General features: G+C 40.1%; 1 long non-coding RNA gene across 1 annotated transcript in view; it reads right to left on the reverse strand.

Moving 5' to 3' along the window:
• LOC110490142 overlaps positions 1–19,626 on the reverse strand; it is a 34,425-nt gene extending 14,799 nt beyond the window's left edge. Inside the window, exons 1-2 of the long non-coding RNA XR_002468665.2 lie at positions 18,781–19,626; positions 17,677–17,775 (exon numbers count right to left, since the gene is read on the reverse strand). This is a non-coding gene — a long non-coding RNA (uncharacterized LOC110490142). The remainder of the gene's footprint in view (positions 1–17,676; positions 17,776–18,780) is intronic.
• Between the last annotated feature and the right edge of the window lie 1,328 nt (positions 19,627–20,954).

The raw sequence follows: 20,954 nt of genomic DNA on the forward strand, positions 1-20,954 counted from the left end.
GGCATCGATATAAACAGTCTTGTTATCAACAGGTAGAACACAGAACTGAAAAATCAAAATGGAGGACAGAGACAACATGGATACTAGTGAAGTAGCAATACAGATTGCTGATTCACCTAAGCAAATTCAGATAAGAGATCTAAAGAAGTATATCCTGATATCTTTTTTTATAAATATACCAAAGACATGGTATCGAAGTTAAGTATTTTCTAAACAGCAGTTTTCTACAGTTTCCTCATGTTTGAATAGGGTTAAGGTTAACTCTGTCCATTCCAATTGAAAAGGCAAATGGTTCTAACTAACATATTAATAATTATATTATTTGCAATCAATGTAAAATATTTGTCTGGGGATAAATGCAAATATTTTACATCAATATATGAAAGAAAATAAACTACAATATGACAATTTTAACATATATATATATATTTGTTGCCTTTAGTATTGCTTTTTCAAGTGGCTAAGGATGAATGAAGACATGTATTGCTTTAAAGGTCAAATTATTAATTGTATTATGTCTCTAGAGTGATAAGAGGGAAGGCTTGAAATAATTTTCACTCCTAATGTTGGTTAATCATTTCAAACACAAATAATGATTAACATAAGAGTATTTCACGGATAAACATATTGTATAACTCATTCAGAATGGACAGGTAAATGGGCACCTATGGATTTAGAGTGGTAATTTAAATATAAATATAGCCTAAGAGGAGATGCTGTTCTCCAGAAATACATTACCAAATTAAATAACATTATTTGTTCAAGTTATTAGAAAATAAAAATAAAGAAATACGATATTATATGAATCATATTTATATTTATATTCATTTGCCAAAGGCTTTTAGCAATAATGAATTTGTGTACTTAAAAATATCCAAAATGCTGTAGTATTTACTCAATTTTTGGTTGATACAACCTAAGATGTTTTGGTTTAATTTAGATAGAAACATCTAAGATTAGAAAAATATGCATGAAATGTGAATGGTAAAAGATTAACACATTCTGTAATGTGAGGTGAAATTGATCTGATGTCTACCCTTGTTATACCAGGAGTGAAGTGCTAACTTTTAATTAACTACTGTAGTTTTTCCTAAGTGGGAAAACAAAGTCTTACATTTGTTGGTTTCAGAAAAAAAAACATCTAAGTCTGATCGTGATATTAGAAAGATACAAATATGTTTGAGGCAAATATAACTAACTATATTAGCTTAAATGGCTTATTTTCAACACTATAGCTTACGTAAACTACCATTTAGGAACAAAAATGTAAACCATATTATACATCTTTATTATTTTAATGTATTTAATAATGCAAGGATAGACATGTATTTTATAACTTAAAAGGTATATACAAGCATGTGATATACACACTGGATATAAAGAAGTTGTAAGTAGGTAAATGGGTTTAATAAAATGTATAATTCATAATAAGTGTTAGCACTATTTAAAGTGAAGAAGAATAAACAACATAAATTTAAAAAAAAAATGTTTTTACAAAATTAACTAAAATGAAAAATGATATAGCGTCTTACATAGATGCTAGAGATATTCATTATATTCTTTTCAATTATTTGGTTTCAAAATCTTCTAAACTGTTGTTTTATTTTTTTGTGTAACTTTCAAAAACTTTTGCTCTTCTTGTTTTACTGAACATTACTGTAGTAAATTGAAAATCTGTGAACACTGACCAAGAGTTTTGGTGGTGCCGGAATACCATATATTCTCTAATAATTTGTACTATTTTATCACTTTTAAGCAACACAATTCTTATATCAAATAGTTGCATTATGTTTTGTTCACTACAAGTTAAAATAAATAATGTTGTGTCTGTTGTTTTATTTTTTTTTGTACTTTGAAGATCAAACAATGGACGATGGTGAAAAAAATCTATGGTGAATGACGTAAAAAGGGATTTTAGCAATACGAAATACATTATCTTGAAAGAAAACAACAGCTTGAGACTAAAACCTCATACTGAAAAAGGTAAGTACAAAAAGTGAAAGGTATAACTTATTTGTGATTCAGTCCTCTCTCTTTGATAATCATTAAACAACTCACCTTTAAAAGCTCACTCAGCTGCTAAGGTGGAGGCTGGGACAGAACTGAACTGCTCTGAGCTGGAAATACAGTAAGTGTCCAGGACAGGACTGCCACACTTTATCCAGACAGACTGATCCAAACAACATTATTATTGGCCTCCTCGCAGATCGTCTCTTAGATCTCGGCCCCATACTTTCAATTTAACCATGTGACTACCATTTTACATGATTTTCCAGTTAGTGTTTTATCAGCACGAAACACTTACACTTGTATTCGTTTTTAACTTGGGAAAGCAAACTGTCTATCTCACGGACATAAACAAAAGAAAAACCTTACCCATCACATCAAAGATGTGCAGCTCTGATTTTTGGTAATGCTTCATGGAGGACCTAAGATGAAATTGCTCATTATCATGAGTCCATATTAAGATAGCAAAAATGACAAGAAACATAGATTTGAATAGAAATATATATATATATATATATATATATATATATATATATATATATATATATATGTATATATATATATATATATATATATATATATATATTTTTTTTATCTGAACTACCTCTGAATTACTTGTGTCAAGGTAAAACACTTGAGAGATTCATGATTTGTAATATATTGTTCCTCATAGTATTTGGAACCTGTGATTAACCGAAAGTGATAGCTAATACATTGTCAATTATAGCAGAAACAGTAACGAACTCCACACAAGGGGAATTCTTTTAACCCACTTCCAACAAATGTAACTCATTTGAACTAATCAGTCTTGTACAATCAGAAAACATACCCCCACAACCCCATATCTTTGTTACCTGCAATCCTTACAAGGCTCATATCTTCTCTCGGTCAACCTCGAAAAAAAGCACCAGAAAAACAGCAATGATTTCTTCCTCTTTTAGTACATTGTGTGCAAGCCAGGCTGGCGGGTCTAGGGGAGAAGTTCTCTTGGTTGTCCCTCTTAAAGACTCATGCCGGCCGTTGGTTCTGGCAGGTGCCACGTCATGGCTCTTCCGGCGAGGACAGGCCTGTGAGGAGAGGAATCGACCCAATCGAGCCCTCCACACCTTACGCCCCCGAACAGTACTACACACCAGAACTACCCAGGGGAGCTCAGAGAAAGAGACATGGGCCCTTATTGACCAATTTAAAAAATGCATCTTTCTTTCTTTCCCTCCCTCCCTCCCTCCCTCCCTCCCTTCCTTCCTTCCTTCCTTCTTTCCTTCCTTCCTGCATCTTTTCCTTGAAGTAATAACTGATCTAACATCATGACTAAGGCAATGACTGGATTGGTGAAAGCTAGTAACTGTATCCTAACTTGAATTTATCCCACTTAATCCAACTTGTGTTAGGTCATTGATTACCTCAAAGAAGGAAGGAAGGAAGCATTTTTCAAATAGGCCAATGGATATAAACTCGACCCACACCCACGTTCTGGGGTAGCCAAATCCGAAGCGCAGGGCTCTAATTCATATTCTTCTTCATATTTCAATGGAAACTTTTCTCTCCTTTGACTTTATCATATAATATACAGTATGTACACAATTATATGTATATGTGGTTGAAGTAAGTATTCTTCAAGGGTATAGATTATAAATAAATGGGATTGTGGTAAACCATATTTAAACCATATTTGAGAGAGCAATATGTGGTAACAAAATTATATAGATTTGATGTACTCAAAGCGTACATTCAATGTCACTTTCTATATAATGGGTTGATGATATTTGTTTATCAAGACAAAGACAACTAAGCACAATGAATGTGTTGCTCATAATAGCTTCACCAATTCTTTCAAAGTGTGTAATGTTATCATGACTTACCTAGCTGGTCGAGGGCATATCCTAAAATTGAAAAATGAAAGAGTGCTAATAGGTCAACGAGTCTGTAGACACCATCTAGTCTTTCTGTAGTATATTAGTTATTTGTCTATAATTGTATTTTAGTAAGGGATCACCCTATGGGAATCAAGCATCTCATTTCTGCCAATAAGAAATTCTAATAGTTATACTTTTAGCTTGAAGCAAATTAACACTGTAATTAGAATGCCTAAAACATTCAACCATAGGATTAATTTATGTTATTTTCTGCAGTATCTCACTTCTTCCACCTGGTCATCTCTATCTATTGTACAGTATATGTGTAATGTATACATACAATACACATGGATAAACGTACATATGCATTTCAAATATATAAACAAATATTGAAATGTTTTTGTTTAATTTCTTCTGATTAAATGTAATTAATACTGATCCAATTTAACCCCAAATTAAACAGTCAATAGCCTACAATTAATAGTTTTTGGTTTTGTTGTTTACTTGCTAATATGTTTAAATGTAAATGTTTCTTATTGAAGTGGTGCATAATGATATAGCTATACTGTTGGAGTCATGATTCTGATTGTAGCTCAGAACGTTTTTTTTTACAAACATAGTCTTAAAAATATATAAAAGGTCTTGGTTTTTGCTTTAAATTAGTATCCTAATGAACATAAATGATTTGTTTTGATGATGTAACTGTAGCCTATACCCACTAGCGGTGCGCTGGTAAAATCCAGGGGGAAAAAGCCATATTACAACCTATGGGTTGTGATAATTGCACTGTTTGCTCTATAACCTGTTAATGGCTTGACACCGTGATATATAGGCCTGTGGCTGAGACAATAAGAAGACAGACACAGTGGCAGAATAGATTCAACAACACATTTGTTTCATTACAAAACCGGAGAGCAACATCTTTCCTGTGAAGTTCACGAAACATATTGCATGCAGCAAACTATTAAACAACTATTTATTTAGAACCACAGTGTTACCGCAAGTCACAAAGAAAGCATGAGCTCGATCCACTATTCCAGCACCATTTCAACTTCAACATCATCAAATCACCTCTGCTTAGTCTAATACAGTGACAACTAAAAGAGATACCAAAAACGATTTAGTCCAAACAAAGTAAGCTATATATGATGGTAGCTGTCAATGGTACTGATTTGTGTGTGTGTGTGTGTGTGTGTGTGTGTGTGTGTGTGTATGTGTGTGTGTGTGTGTGTGTGTGTGTGTGTGTGTGTGTGTGTGTGTGTGTGTGTGTGTGTGTGTGTGTGTGTGTGTGTGTGTGTGTGTGCATGCGTGACTCACCCTATTTGCAGAGAAACACCAACGTCATCCTACTCTTTCATGCCTATGTTCTATAACTATGTCATATAGTACACACTTTTAGTTTTTGTTGTCCTGTACTACCTGGCTAAAATACTTGCTCGCTAGCCTAACTTCCTTTCATGGGCAACGATACGCCAGGCCAACTAGTTAACCTTAGCATAACATTAGTTAACATTAGCATACTATTTCCATACTATTTCCTCAGGCCAGGGGCACAATGTATGAATTTATGGTTAGATTAGAATATACATTAAAATTATTGGCCAGTATGGCGAATTAGGTAAAACCACAAGTCCAAATCCCTATCTCCATTGATGGCTAATTTCGGGATGATTTTAGCTAGCTAGCTAGCCACCGGAAGACAATAACACCATGAGATGCAACAATTCAAGTTTGGCTTGTGATGTGATTGGTCTGAAGCCAAATCCAAACTGTCTTCCCTTGACACTTTTTTTGGTGCACCAGAACCATTCACAGCTGAGCTCACTCAGTTTAGCTGATTGGCTAATATTGTATACTTTTTTTTAATCAAGGGAGACCAAATGCTTGCTGGCTTCCCTTGCATTCAATGCTATGGGCGGCAACAATGTCATACTTTTTCTGACCAGACAGCATCAGATAGATCCGCTACACATACTGAGACAGAGGGGCGCTGTTTCGATCGCTCCGATGCTTTCTCCGGTGTGACATGCAGAACTCTTGCAAATTGAAGAAAATGTATGAAACACAGAGAGACGAAATATGAATTATTTAGTATGCTGTTTTCTCTTTTCTTCCCTTGTCATCCATGAATACACAACGGTCTACACCATCTTTTCAATGAGGTGGGGCGGCTCAAAGGAGTTAAGACGCTAACAGTCATGTGCGCGCCACCAGCAACAAAAGGTCCCCTATGTTGGGTGCATACAGATAAAGGAGCCTCCTTTGTGTGCTGCGTTTCACATAACGCAGGTCGGCCATGGGATGCATGCCAGGTCTGCGTCTGTCTGTCTGCCCCTCTGACTGGAGAAACAGAGAGAGAGACACACACACACACACACACACACACACACACACACACACACACACACACACACACACACACACACACACACACACACACACACACACACACACACACACACACACACACACACACACACACACACACACACACACACACACACACACACACACTGCCTTCCTGTGTCCACACATAAAACACATAAGGAACAATTTACGGATGTGGATTAAGCTTTGTATTCCTGGTTTAAAATATAATAACTCTAACCCTAATTCATACTAGTAAAATATCCTCAAAAAGGGTTGTATATTCAAAAAGATGTCTATTTCACAGATAGTGCTTCCAAAATCAACAGGAGGCTAGGTATTAACAAGAAAATAAAATGTTCTCACTACATCATTTGCTGGGATATTGCTATAAAATACTAAGTCTAAATGTCAGTGGTGATATTTGAGCTAATTGTTTTGCAATAAGTTCCTCCTAGTCTTTAATAAGCATAATAACATTCATCATGTTGTGGCAAATCCATTTTGGAGAAATGAGTTACCTCAAATTGCCCACCATTGTTTGCTGTTATTCTATAAATTGCAATAAAACAATAATCGCAGGCTCAGGAAATGAGGTTTACAGCATCAATGGTTCCACATACACCAGAGAGGGTGTGGTGGTGGTAGATAAACGTATTAAGATGCTTATCTACACAACACATACATGTCCATGCACAAGAGCCCCTCCCTCTGCTCATATGTCTCTTATACAATCAGAACACTGTAAAATGTATGTTCATTTAACTTTTGTAAATACTGCTTCAGGATTACCATGGGGCCCCCTTCCCATTCCCGTATTGCAAATGACACTAAATATGTCCGTTTTCTCACACACACACAAAAAGAATACACACACAAAATAAGGGCAGAAGAGCCTTGCCTGAACACACCACAGAGTTCCTTGGCATGTTAGTTTTCTTCCAGGCAGTCCCTATTGACCTGTAAACCTTTGTGACTGGAACAAATGCAAATGGCGCTGACTTGCTCACACAGAAACACTAAAGGCCTATTCAAACGAGGGCCTGCCAACAATGCAGCAGCGCTGGTGCCCGGCCCGCAGTGCAGCTCCAGACTGGGGACTCAAAGGCCCAGGGTGTATCCCAAATAGCACCCTATTTCCTATAGTGCACTACTTTTGTCCAGGGCCCATAGTGCTCTGGTCAAAAGTAGTGCACTAAATAGGGAATAGAGTGCTGTTTGGGACGCAAACCTAGCCTCCCAGGAGCTGGTTCACAGTCACATGGTTCACTCCTCCAGCTCAAGCTCCAGCCGTCTGGCACAGAGCAGAGGGGCCATCCACTTTCATTAATTCTCCTCCATGACTTCATATATACACACGCCCATCTGACCAGCTAACTCTGTCTAAGGAACTCTCTTTTAGTTAGCAAACAGAGTTTACATTTGATATAACTCTAAACTTCTAAATGTAATTGATTTACTTCCACTGTTTTCAACTTCAAATAAATGTTCAACATAATTGTAATAAACTTGCAAACTGCTAGTTGCAAAAAACTAGCAATAAACGGAAAACTGAAAATGTATTTACTACAAAAAACTAGACAAAAATGTATATAAATTACAATACAACGTTAATACAATGATGTTCATTTCCAACACATTTGTGATGATGTGTACATTTCCAGCAGTAGGGATTTAATGATGGACAGGGATCTGTAGTGCTGAGTCAGCCACATCTGTAGAACACCTGCAACAAACAGCCACATGACCCTGAAAGAACCGTCCAGGGGGGAAAGAGGAAGGAGGAGAGAAAGAAAAGGAGGGAGGGGGGCAAGAGAGGGGAGAAAGGAGAAAAAAAGATGATGAGGCGATAAGGACTGAGTCTCAGACAGAAAGAAGAGAGGGACAAGAAATAGGGGAGAGAGTGATACAGAGCAAGAGAGCGAGATGTAGAGACTCAGTGAGCATAGCCTTGTTACTGAGAGAGGCCACCATAACCAGACCTGGCCTTTCTTCTTCTTCGAGAGAAGAAAGGCTATGCGCCCATTGCCCACAAAAAGAGGTGGAAACTGAGCTGCACTTCCTTACCTCCTGCCAAAGGTATGACCATATTAGAGAGACATACGGTGCATTCGGAAAGTATTCAGACCGCTTGACTTTTTCCACATATTGTTACTTTACAGCCTTATTCTAAAATGTATTAAATTGTTTTTTCCCCCCCCCCGTCAATACCCCACAATGGTCTCCCGAGTGGTGCAGCGGTCTAAGGCACTGCATCTCAGTGATAGAGGTGTCACTACAGACCCTGGTTCTATTCCAGGCTGTATCACAACCGGCCTTGATTGGGAGTCCCGTAGGGCGGCGCACAATTGGCCCAGCGTCGTCCGGGTTAGGCCGGGGTAGGCCGTCATTGTAAATAAGAATTTGTTCTCAACTGACTTACCTAGTTACAAAAATATGAAATTAAAATAAAATAATTACAAAGCAAAAACAGGTTTGTATAATTTTTTGCAAATGAAGAAAAAAGAAACTGAAACATCAAATCAAATCAAATCAACATCACATTTATATTAAGTTTTCAGACCCTTTACTCGGTACTTTGTTGAAGCACCTTTGGCTGCGATTACAGCTTCGAGTTTTCTTGGGTATGACGCTACAAGCTTGGGTTTCTCCCATTCCTCTCTGCAGATCCTCTCAAGCTCTGTCAGATTGGATGGGGAGTGTTGCTACACAGCTATTTTCAGGTCTCTCCAGAGATGTTCAGGTTGAAATCCGGGCTCTGGCTGGTCCTGTTGGGAGGTGAACCTTCGCCTCAGTCTGAGGTCCTGAGCTCTCTGGAGCAGGTTTTCATCAAGGATCTCTCTGTACTTTGCTCCGTTCATTGTAGTCTCCCAGTCCCTGCTGCTGAAAAACATCTCCACAGCATGATGCTGCCACCACCATGCTTCACCGTAGGGATGGTGCTAGGTTTCCTCCAGACGTGACGCTTGGCATTCAAGCCAAAGAGTTTAATCTTGGTTTCATCAGACCAGATAATCTTGTTTCTCATAATCTGAGTCTTTAGGTGCCTTTTGGCAAACTCCAAGCAGGCTGTAATGTGCCTTTTACTGAGGAGTGGCTTCCGTCTGGCCACTCTACCATAAAGGCCTGATTGGTAGAGTGCTGCAGAGATGATTGTCTTTCTGGAAGGTTCTCCCATCTCCACAGAGGAACTCTAGAGCTCTGTCAGTATGACCATCGGGTTCTTGGTCACCTCCCTGACCAATGCCCTTCTCCCCCTATTGCTCAGTTTGGCCGGGCGGCCAGCTCTAGGAAGTCTTGGTGGTTCCAAACTTCTGTGGGACCTTTTATAGACAGGTGTGTGCCTTTCCAAATCATGTCCAATCAATTGAATTGACCACAGATGGACTCCAATCTAGTTGTTGAAACATCTCAAGGATGATCAATGGAAACAGGATACACCTGAGCTCAATTTTGAATCTGTGCAAAGGGTGCAAAGGGTCTGAATACTTATTCTGTAAATAAGGTATTTATGTATTTTATTTTATTTGTCTAAAAACCTGTTTTCGCTATGTCCTTATGGGGTAATGTGTGTAGATTGCTTAGAATAAGGCTGTCACTGTATTTCTCACAGATCACACAGACCCCAAAATAATTTGAAAACAAATCAAACAGGGCAACCAGGGGAACACAAACAACATTGTAAATACATCCCATATTTATCTGTTTACTTATCTTCCCCTACTTTTCATGCTACAACTATTAACACATTGTTAAAAACACTGTACGGAGCTGATAACATAACATTTGAAACTTCTTTATCCTTTTGAAACCTTACATTTTACTTTACATTTTTTTGTTAATGTTGTTTTTTTGTTTCTTCTCACTTTTGTTTATTGTTTATTCTACTTGCTTTGGCAATGTACACATATCTTTCCCATGCCAATAAAGCCCCTTTGAATTGAATTGAATTGAGAGAGAGCGAAGGGGAGGAGCATGATAAGGACCGATTCTCGGACAGAAAGAAGAGGGAGAATAGAGGGGAGAAGGAGAAAGAGAGAGAGAGAGAGAGAGAGAGAGAGAGAGAGAGAGAGAGAAATGATGGGGACTCAAGGGGACTCAAAAGCCTCAAAAATGGTTATATTAATCAGTCTTATTCCCTCAGTATACCTGGCCACCTTTGCCTGAAAAATGTCCTTCTCCTAAAATATGCCATAACTGACTTCCATCTGTCCTTCAAGAGGAGCATGCTCACTTTCATTTATAAAGGTTATAATATACTAACTTGTCCTTGATGTCATTCAACTGGGTCCAACTGAAACCCCATTTTGTTCCCTCTAATATAATTCCAGTGTGCAGGTCATAACTGAAATCCCTAAAGCTTTGGTTCCCAAGTACAAAATGCTAATGATACATTCAGAGAAAGTCAAAAACCACTCTTGGCACAACTGTGGGAAGCATTGGCGTCAACATGGGCCAGCTTTCCCGTGGAATGCTTTCGACACCTTGCAGAGTCCATGCCCCGACGAAATGAGGCTGTTCTGAGGGCAAAAAGGGGTGCAACTCAATATTAGGCAGTTGTTCCTAATGTTTTGTACACTCTGTAGTAGTAAACGGGGGGGTGAAAAGCTGAAGCTGAAGTTGATGTTGAAGCTATAAAGTTGCTTCAGCACCGGGGAATGGACAGTCTGGCCACCTTCAATGCATACATGGTGGTATACTGGTATACCTGCAATGCACTGGAGTGGGTATGTCTTCCTTGTGGTCTGGTTTGTCTCGATAAAAGGCCTCTGGTTGTGCTGAGAAATACCATGTACAGGGAAAATATCAAAACATCTAAACCATACTGCAATTGACTATACAAACTTCTAGCACTGTATCACTCATCTTAACTGTTTCCAAATGCTCAGCCACCTCTGACTTGGAGAGAAGAACAAAAAATGTCAGAGTATTTCATGTACTCCTCCATGTACTATAGTGTTATCACATGCCAGATTTTCACCCATGTCAAATTCCTTATTTACAGGTCTTTGTATATGCACAAAGACACTCTCTAAACATTGACCACGCAGTCTAGATATCACAAACATGTATAAAGTCATGCAGAGAGTGTGTTGTTTTTTCCAGTGTGTAACTACGGGTCAAAGTTCTCTCAGGAATTTAGAACCAAACCGGAAGAACCTGCGGAGCTCCCCACAGAGATTTGTTTAATTTGCTTACAGGATTCATGAACTCTTCTTTTAACTCAGGAACTCAACTCTGCTCTCACTCACTACGTCCTATCCTCAAAAAAAAAAAAAATATTGGCACGAATAGGGCGAGAATAACTTAGCACACTCAGCCAAAATAGACAATAAAGCAATATAGGGGAGAGGAAAAAAACATGGCAGATTGCAGAGGGTTGATTCAGTGCAAGGCAGGAAGGCTTTGGGTTTTTCGTTTTTTTCTTCTTTTTCTTACCTCCTCTCTCTCCCAAATGACTCACAGTGGAAAGAAAAGCCCTTTTCCCTGTCCTCACATGACCTTGAACATGAGCTTCCTGTTATAGGCTGGGAGGAGGAAACACCCAGAGCAGAAAGAGAGGCAGAGAGAGGCAGAGAGCAGGGTCATATTCTCTAGGCACCAAACAGAAGAAAACGGACTCAAAATGAAACGCTTGTTTTTGTTTTCTGTTGCAAAACCTTTCGCTACGGTGTCCACTATAAACACGACCCAAAGCTGAACAGAGCGGAGAGAGAGCAGAGAGCTCAGTCACACTGGTTGACAGAGGTAGGCCTTCTGTGTCTCGCCCCCTCCCTGGAAGAAAACTAACATGCCAGGGATCTCTTTCACTCCCTACCCTCTCTCTCTCGCTACTGCCTGAACTCTTCACCGAACGCCTGAGAAATTAGGTCAAAGCCGGAATCCGTTTGCGAAATTACAACAACATAGAAGTCACTGCATTGCACATGCGATAAAAGAGAATTGCACGCTGCTCTATGTTTGCTACATACCTCAGACTGAGACTGCCATCGTTGAAGTTGTTTGTTGTGACGTCAAAATGAGGGGGTGAACCCACAGGTGTTCTGGTTCTGGCCCAACCCATCGGTTTCTGGAACCAATCAGAACAGTTAGAATGTGTTTGCATTCCACAAAACGCTCCAGACTCATTGCGGAGAAGAAACTAACGTGAGTGGCATGTTTTACGCCACTCCGAGGTGAGTGGCGTATTTTACCGTGTCTGAGAGTAAAATGGCGCCGGAAGAAATGGCAGCAGTTTTACGGACGCCCAACCAATTGTGCTATTATGTGTTTTTTTCGCGTTATTTGTAACTTATTTTGCACCTAATGTTTCTGCAACCGTATCTTACGGCAAAAAATAGCTTCTGGATATCAGGACAGCGATCTCACACCTTGGATTAGACAAAGATTTTTTCTTCAACAAGCAGGACACACGGGACATTCTCCAAACACCCGACAAGGTCAACATCCCAGTTATTTGCAAGAGGAAGAGACGCAGGTACAGAGGACACAGAGCGGGGTGCCTCGTAAGGATTCGCAGAAGGCGAGTGGGAAAGATGCCGTTACCGTCAATTTTACTCGCCGACTTGCAATCATTTGGACAATAAATGACACGTGGTACAATCACGAATATCCTACCAACGGGGCATAAAACTGTAATATCTTATGTTTCATGGAATTGTGGCTGAATGATGACATGAATATTCAGCTAGCGGGAAATACGCTGCACCGGCAAGATAGAACAGCACACGAAGGGGGGCGGTCTGTGCATATTTGTAAACAAGAGCTGGTGCACGAAATCTAAGGAAGTATCTAGATTTTACTCGCCTGAAGTAGAGTATTTTGTGATAAAATGCAGACCACACTATTTGCCTAGAGAGTTTTCAGCTACACTTTTCGTGGCTGTTTATTTAACACCACAGACGGATGCTGGCACTAAGACCGCACTCATTCAGCTGTATAAGGAAATAAGCAAACAGGAAACCGCTCATCCAGAGGCAACGCTCCTAGTGCCCGGAGACTTTAATGCAGGGATACTTAAATCAGTTCTACCTAATTTCTATCAACATGTTAAATGTGCAACCAGAGGGAAAGAAATTCTAGATCACCTGTACTCCACCCACAGTGACGCGTACAAAGCTCTCCCTCGTCCTCCATTTGGTAAATCCGCCCAAAATTCTATCCTCCTGATTCCTGCTTATAAGCAAAGATTAAAGCAGGAAGCACCAGTGACTTGGTCTATAAAAAAGTGGCCAGGTGAAGCAGATGCTAAACTACAGGAATGTTTTGCTAACACAGTCTGGAAAATGTTCCGGGATTCTTCCGATGGCATTAAGGAGTACACCACATCAGTCACTGGCTTTATCAATAAGTTCATCGATGACGTCGTCCCCACAGTGACTGTACGTACATACCCCAACCAGAAGCCATGGATTACAGACAACATTCGCACAGAGCTAAAGGGTATTGCTGCCGCTTTCTAGGTGCGGGACTCTAACCCGGAAGCTTATAAGAAATCCTGCTATGCCCTCCAATGAGCCATCAAACAGGCAAAGAGTCAATACAGGGCTAAGATTGAATCGTACTACACTGGCTCCAACGCTCGTCTTATGTGTCAGGGCTTGCAAACTATTACAGACTACAAAGGGAAGCACAGCCGCGAGCTGCCTAGTGACATGAGTCTACCATATGACCTAAATCACTTCTGTGCTCGCTTCGAGGTAAGCAACACTGAGGCATGCATGAGAGAATCAGCTGTTCCGGATGACTGTGTGATCACGCTCTCTGTAGCCAACGTGAGTAGGACCTTTAAACAGGTCAACATTTACAAGGCTGCGGGGCCAGACGGATTACCAGGATGTGAGCTCCAAGCATGTGCTGACCAACTGGCAGGTGTCTTCATTGATATTTTCAACATTGGAGTGGGTCTAGGGTTTCTGGGATAATGGTGTTGATATGAGCTATTGCCAGCCTTTCAAAGCACGTCTGTAGCCATGAAGTGCTTTGAAAGGCTGGTAATAGCTCATTTCAACACCATTATCCCAGAAACCCTAGACCCACTTCAATTTGCATAGTTCCCAAACAGATCCACAAATGATGGAATCTCTATTGCACTCCACACTGCCCTTTCCCACCTGGACAAAAGGAACACCTACATAAGAATGCTATTCATTGACTACAGCTCAGCATTCAACACCATAGTACCCTCAAAGCTCATCACTAAGCTAAGGATCCTGGGACTAAACACCTCCCTCTGCAACTGGATCCTGGACTTCCTGACGGGCCACCCCCATGTGGTGAGGGTAGGTAGCAACACATCTGCCACACTGATCCTCAACACTGGAGCCCGTCAGGGGTGCGTGCTCAGTCCCCCCCTTTACTCCCTGTTCAACCACGACTGCATGGCCAGGCACGACTCCAACATCATCATTAAGTTCGCAGACGACACAACAGTGTAGGCCGGATCACCGACAACGACGAGACAGCCTATAGGGAGCAGGTCAGAGACCTGGCAGGGGGGTGCCAGAATAACAACCTCTCCCTCAACGTAACAAAGACTAAGGAGATGATTGTGGACTACAGGAAAAGGAAGATCGAGCACGCCCCCATTCTCATCGACGGGGCTGTAGTGGAGCAGGTTGAGAGATTCAAGTTCCTTGGTGTCCACATCACCAACAAATTAGAATGGTCCAAACACACCAAGACAGTCGTGGAGAGGGCACGACAAAGCCTATTCCCCATCAGGAAACTAAAAAGATTTGGCATGGGTCCTCAGATCCTCAAAAGTTCCTACAGCTGCAACATCGAGAGCATCTTGACTGGTTGCATTACTGCCTGGAACAGCAATTGCTCGGCCTCCGACCGACCACAAGGCACTACAGATGGTAGTGCGTACGGCCCAGTACATCACTGGGGCTAAGCTGCCTGCCATCCAGGACCTCGACCTCTAAAATTGTCAAAGACCCCAGCCACCCCAGTTATAGACAGTTCTCTCTACTACCGCATGGCAAGCAGTACCGGAGTGCCAATTCTAGGACAAAAAGGCTTCTCAACAGTTTTTACCCCCAAGCCACAAGACTTCTGAACAAGAAATCAAATGGCTACCCAGACTATTTGCATTGTCTCCCCCCCCCCCCCCCCCCAACCCCTGTTTTACGCTGCTGCTACTCTCTATCATATATGCATAGTCACTTTAACTATACATTCATGTACATACTACCTCAATTGGCAACCAGCGCCCCCGCACATTGGCTAACCGGGCTATCTGCATTGTGTCCCGCCACCCACCAACCCCTCTTTTACGCTACTGCTACTCTCTGTTTATCATATATGCATAGTCACTTTAATCATATCTACATGTACATACTACCTCATTTAGCCAGACTAACCGGTGCCTGTATGTAGCCTCGCTACTGTATATAGCCTCTTTTTTACTGTTGTTTTTATTTCTTTACTTACCTATTGTTCACTTAATACTTTTTTTGCAATGTTGGTTAGAGCCTGTAAGTAAGCATTTCACTGTAAGGTTGTTGTATTCGGCGCACGTGACAAATACATGTAGATTTGATTATCCGTACTTTAGCTTCACACTGCTACAGAGGGCTTTGTAACATTTAAAACTCCTGTCACAAAGTCGAAACTAACTACTGTTTCAACTTGTGCAGAAACCTGGCTGACCAAAAGCTGCAGCATCATCTCTCTTTGAAAAAACATGTTCTTCTTTCAAATTAAGAAATCATTATGATGCAGAACAGAATATCTCAGAACAGCACAGCCCTGTCCTTGACCTGAAATGCCCTTACAGGGACACAATCCAATGCATCCTCATATCTAGTAAACTATTCATAGAGAAGAATATCAGGGCTTCTGTGCCTTAGTTTAGGTTTCAATCAATTTCTGGGGGTGAAAACAACGGCATAGAGAATGGTCAGGACTGGCGAAGTGCGAGAGAGATAGCCTTGTGTCACTGGTCTCCTGTTCATTCCAATCAAGACATTTTTTTGTTATTCTGTTCTAGAGTAAACTGAGGGTAAATCATGCCACTGGCAAAGTCATGCCAATCACAAGTCCACAGGCTCTCTCTCTCTTTCTTTACTGCTTAGGATCTGAGAAACCAGCCCTTGTCCATTGTCTCCAGCCACCTGCGTTTGCCTCGTTGCCTCGTTTCCCCAGAGCACAATGGCTTTCCTGTTTATAGCCACAAGTGTGTTTTATAAACGTGCAATATACTGGTTATTAATATATCACATTAAAGATGCCTATCACCCTGAGCCATCAGGGGCCACAGGGTCATGATGATCCGTTACATACTTGGCCCCTGTCTGCTCCTCTTTCCAGAGAGCAGCAAGGAGAGGAGAGAATGTGGCCGACGACAAATGCCAAGTTTCTGTCATCCGTTGCTGCGGCTCCCAGAATTTTGGGAAACATCGCTTCAGTGCGATTGACAAGCTGGGTTCGGCATCACCAGAGTACCAGAGCACTAGGCCAGGCAACAAAATAAACTTCCAGTTGCAGACGCAGCACTAAAATAGCCAGATGTGCAGAAAGAAAACCTATGACTGTCTTATTAGGCCCGTCTGGCCCAGGCCATGACACTTATAACTTTGATTGTGTAAAATAAAAAAAAGCTTGCCAACCGAATGACAGGAGGAGCAAATTGAATGTTATCTTTGACAGAAGCAGGAGAGCAGTGAGAGACAACTATTAAACAAATGGAAATAAAGTCTCAGGGTTGACCGATTGATTTCCCAAGAGTTGTCAGAGAGTAAAACTTTCCCTTAATACTGTCAATTAGAAAATGTTTGATTTAAAGCTGTTAATGTAAATGAAGATGGGGCATTAGTTCTAAATATTGATCATTCTTTAAAGAATATATATACAGTATATATAAATATATAGATAAATACATAATCTCTCTCTCAGTTGAATTGTGCAGGTGACAGCTTTGGCTGTGAGAGTAAACCTGTCGTGTAGGGCCTACTCTGAGTACCGACCCCAGTGCTGTGACTGACAAGGTTCAAGGCTCAAGGCTCAAATTAAGAAGTAATCAACATTTTCTGCCACGTTTACAGGAGATATTTCAGATCAATGTCTCTAAACATAGGCCTTTTTAGATAGATGAAGGATGGTCAGGGCGTATAGTCAGAGTATGTGATCTTTTTCACATTAACAGGTTTTCCCACTGCCTATTTGATTTAGAAATGATAAGCTTATACATTCTCTATAGAACTAATAACAACTACTTGACAATCATTATAAATAAGAAATACAAGTTTCACTCAATGTTTTTCATTTGTAGTGCAGATCTAAAATGTAATGCATTATGCACTGAATCAATCATATTACAAAATGTTTCACCCAGCAACTACAGCACATTTAAATAATATTTTGGAAGGTGTCTCATTACGATTTAAACTGTTATTGTGTCACTGAATAGTTACATAATAAAAAGTATAAAAAAACCTACCTGTTATAACAACATCTATAACATGCATTCTTCAATTCTTTTACTTTCTGTTGATATGAAATGTCCACTTCTTCAATGTCCGAGGTGGAGCAGCCAGCACTGAAACACAGAGATCACAGCACATTTCAGCACTTTTAACAGGAACACCCTTGTATCTTTGCATCTGAAAATGACAATTGATCAACAGCAAAAAAGGGCAAATAGTAAAAATATTCTGAGGATGACTTACAGCTAAATCATTTTAGGCTATAGTAGGCCATTTTCTTCCACATACACACAGGATGCATTTCTGAGATTATTATCAACATCATACCAAAACTCCAACTCATTTCAACTCTTCAAAGAAGGCAATTGTCTCTCAACTTTCAATAGTTCTCTTTTTCAAAAAAATAATAAAAGGCTTAGACCTATAGAGGCTTGATGCCCAAATGTCACTTTTCAATGACAGTATAATAGGCTATAATCCATTAAAAATATATTTTTGAGGGAAAACCACATGGAAACAGATCGCAAAACCACACAATCAAATCATACCCCTGAGTCGGGTAATTTACGAGTAAACAGCTTAAATTGGCGAAATAACATTTGTTTTATTAAATGCACATTTGTTCAAATGCCACAAATACACATTTTAAAATGTGTCGTCTTTATGGTGGATTAGTAGAGATGGTAAGGCTATAAGCATTGTATTTCAGCTCTCTGTTAAGAACAACCAATAGAAAAGGTATCATATAAAACCATGCACTAAAACTGACCTCTTTCTTTATTTAACTGCAATTGTGAAATTCCGGCTATAGCCGATCATCCCCCTTTAATCAAAATAGAAATACACTATACATTGATCTTGGTTTGTTTTGTTTTATGTCATTGTTAAGGATCAACATAAACATTTTGGGGGCGATTTAGTTTGCGTTTGAAATAACTACCCGCGAAAACTTAATTCATACTTGCCTACGACTGTAGAACATCTCAGTCTTTGAATCGTGTCATCCACCCCACTGAAAATACATGCAATCCACCGGCAAGATAACACATGATTTGGAACGGCTATTCCCTTCAATAAATGCGGTTTATTTAGTATTTTTATGGAGCACATTAACTTACGTTTAGTTTATTGTCTTCAAAACATCTGTATTTTCCTCATTTCTCCTCGTAGTTTGTCAATGAATCACAGAATAATGAATATTGCTTATGGAAAAAACGAAGACTAACGTCGATCACACATGGACGCCGATTTCAAAATGAAGTTCAAGTTCAAGTCCTGAGCGACAGTCACGCTGTGTTTCGTCTGTCTACCCCCGTAACTATCGTGTCCTCGCTGCACAGCGGCAACAATGATGCGAGTGTGAGAAAAGACGACTAAGCTACGTAGTGATCCGTGCTCTGTGTCGATACATTGTAACAGTGTAGCAAAGTAGGCCTATATAAACTTCGGCCAAAGAATAAGCATCCATAGCAAACTGAGCTGTGTTGCGTTCGCCGGCTCTTTAAGAAATAATCATAAAGAATAGGCTACCAGCATGTCCTCGCTTGCCACATCCGCGGCGGGGCCGGACTATTAGTAGACCGGACAGACTCACTGTGTTCCCTCTGCCATAGCTCAAATAGATTTGAGAAGTTCAGCTAAAGTGAAATGTGATTCGCAGCTGCCTGCCTGTCGCTGCACTATCTCAGCTATGAAACACACTGGACCTAGCATAGGCCGACTACAATGACATATTTACAAAAGATAAGAGATGTCGATAGTGTGGAGCATTTGCCTACTGCGAACAAAAGGGCAATGCACACGCATCCGATTGAATATTGCTATGAAAAACTCGAGGCACCACGTTTAGGCTAATCCTGTTAATTTGTTTATTACACTAGTTTGTATTACGCGTGTACCACACTGTAGTTGTTCCATAAGAAAACATTGCCTTTCAATAACGCAATCGGAATTCGTCCGGTCTATCCAAGTGTTAAATGGAGTCCTGAACTACCAATGTATACCTACGAGAATAGACTTGAGTCTCATGTTCATACAGGCTAGCCTTGCCTACTGTCAGCATATTTGGTCATTTTACCGAGGCAGTTTCAATTAAATGTAAATGAGAGGCATAGGGCTAGGTCTCAAACACACATTCTGTCAATGTAGGCCATCATAACAATTTCATAATCATTTCCAGACATGTAGACCTAGCCTATTTCCCCAAAATTCCTTAACCAAATAGGCACCCAATAAACGAGTAGGCTATAGGCCTAGGCCCAATGCACCTGTTTAGCCTACCTGTGTCAACTGGAATAAAGCACGTGCTATAAGTTATTTTTCTTCCTCCATGCATGCAGTGTCAGGTGATATCATGCCTGGATTTGATTTGGCTATATTACTCCATGTCAACAGATATGACGTAGCTATTGTACTCTGTTATACTGTACGAGGGTTCAACATGTCTATAGGAATGATAGATGAGTGGTAGCTCATTTGTGGTATAATAAAGGTATTGTAAAGGATCGTGGTGCAAGACAAGAAGACACTTTTCCCCATAATTAGCCAATGGCTCTAACACACTCTGGTGACTTTACAGGCTATAGGCTACCGTGCTCCCGTTGTTTAATTTGGATAACAGGGCTCCCATAGGCCCGCAGTTCAGGAAAAAAAATTCTACAAATGTATTTGGTTTTAGAATGCTAAAAACATATGTTAGGGCCTACATAAAGTTTTACTCATACTTATTCCAAATTCTATGGAAGCCAGTTCCAGCCACCCCCCAACAAAATCTGACGACAATTTATGAGACAGTGGGTCGTTATTATGAGATACACTGCCTTCGTAAAGTATTCATACCCCTTGACCTATTCCGCATTTTGTTGTGGTACAGCCTGAATTTTTTTTCTCACCCATCTACACAAAGTACCCCATAATGACGAGGTGAAACATGTTTTTAGATTTTTTTTCAAATGTATTGAAATTGAAATAGAAAAATATCTCATTTACATAAGCATTCACACCCCTGAGTCAATACTTTGCCTAAGCACAGTTGGCAGCGAGTCTTTCTAAGTAAGTCTCTAAGAGCTTACCACACCTGGATAGTGCAACATTTTCCCATTATCCTTTTGGTTGTTGATCATTGCTATACAACCACTTTCAGGTCTTGCCATATATTTTCAAGTAGATGTACAGTACCAGTCAAATGTTTGGACACACTTACTCATTCCAGGGGTTTTCTTTATTTTTACTATTTTCTACATTGTAGAATAATAGTGAAGACATCAAAACTACGAAATAACACATGTAGTAA

This window comes from Oncorhynchus mykiss, chromosome 15 (genome assembly GCF_013265735.2).
Source record: "Oncorhynchus mykiss isolate Arlee chromosome 15, USDA_OmykA_1.1, whole genome shotgun sequence".
NCBI lineage: Eukaryota > Metazoa > Chordata > Actinopteri > Salmoniformes > Salmonidae > Oncorhynchus > Oncorhynchus mykiss.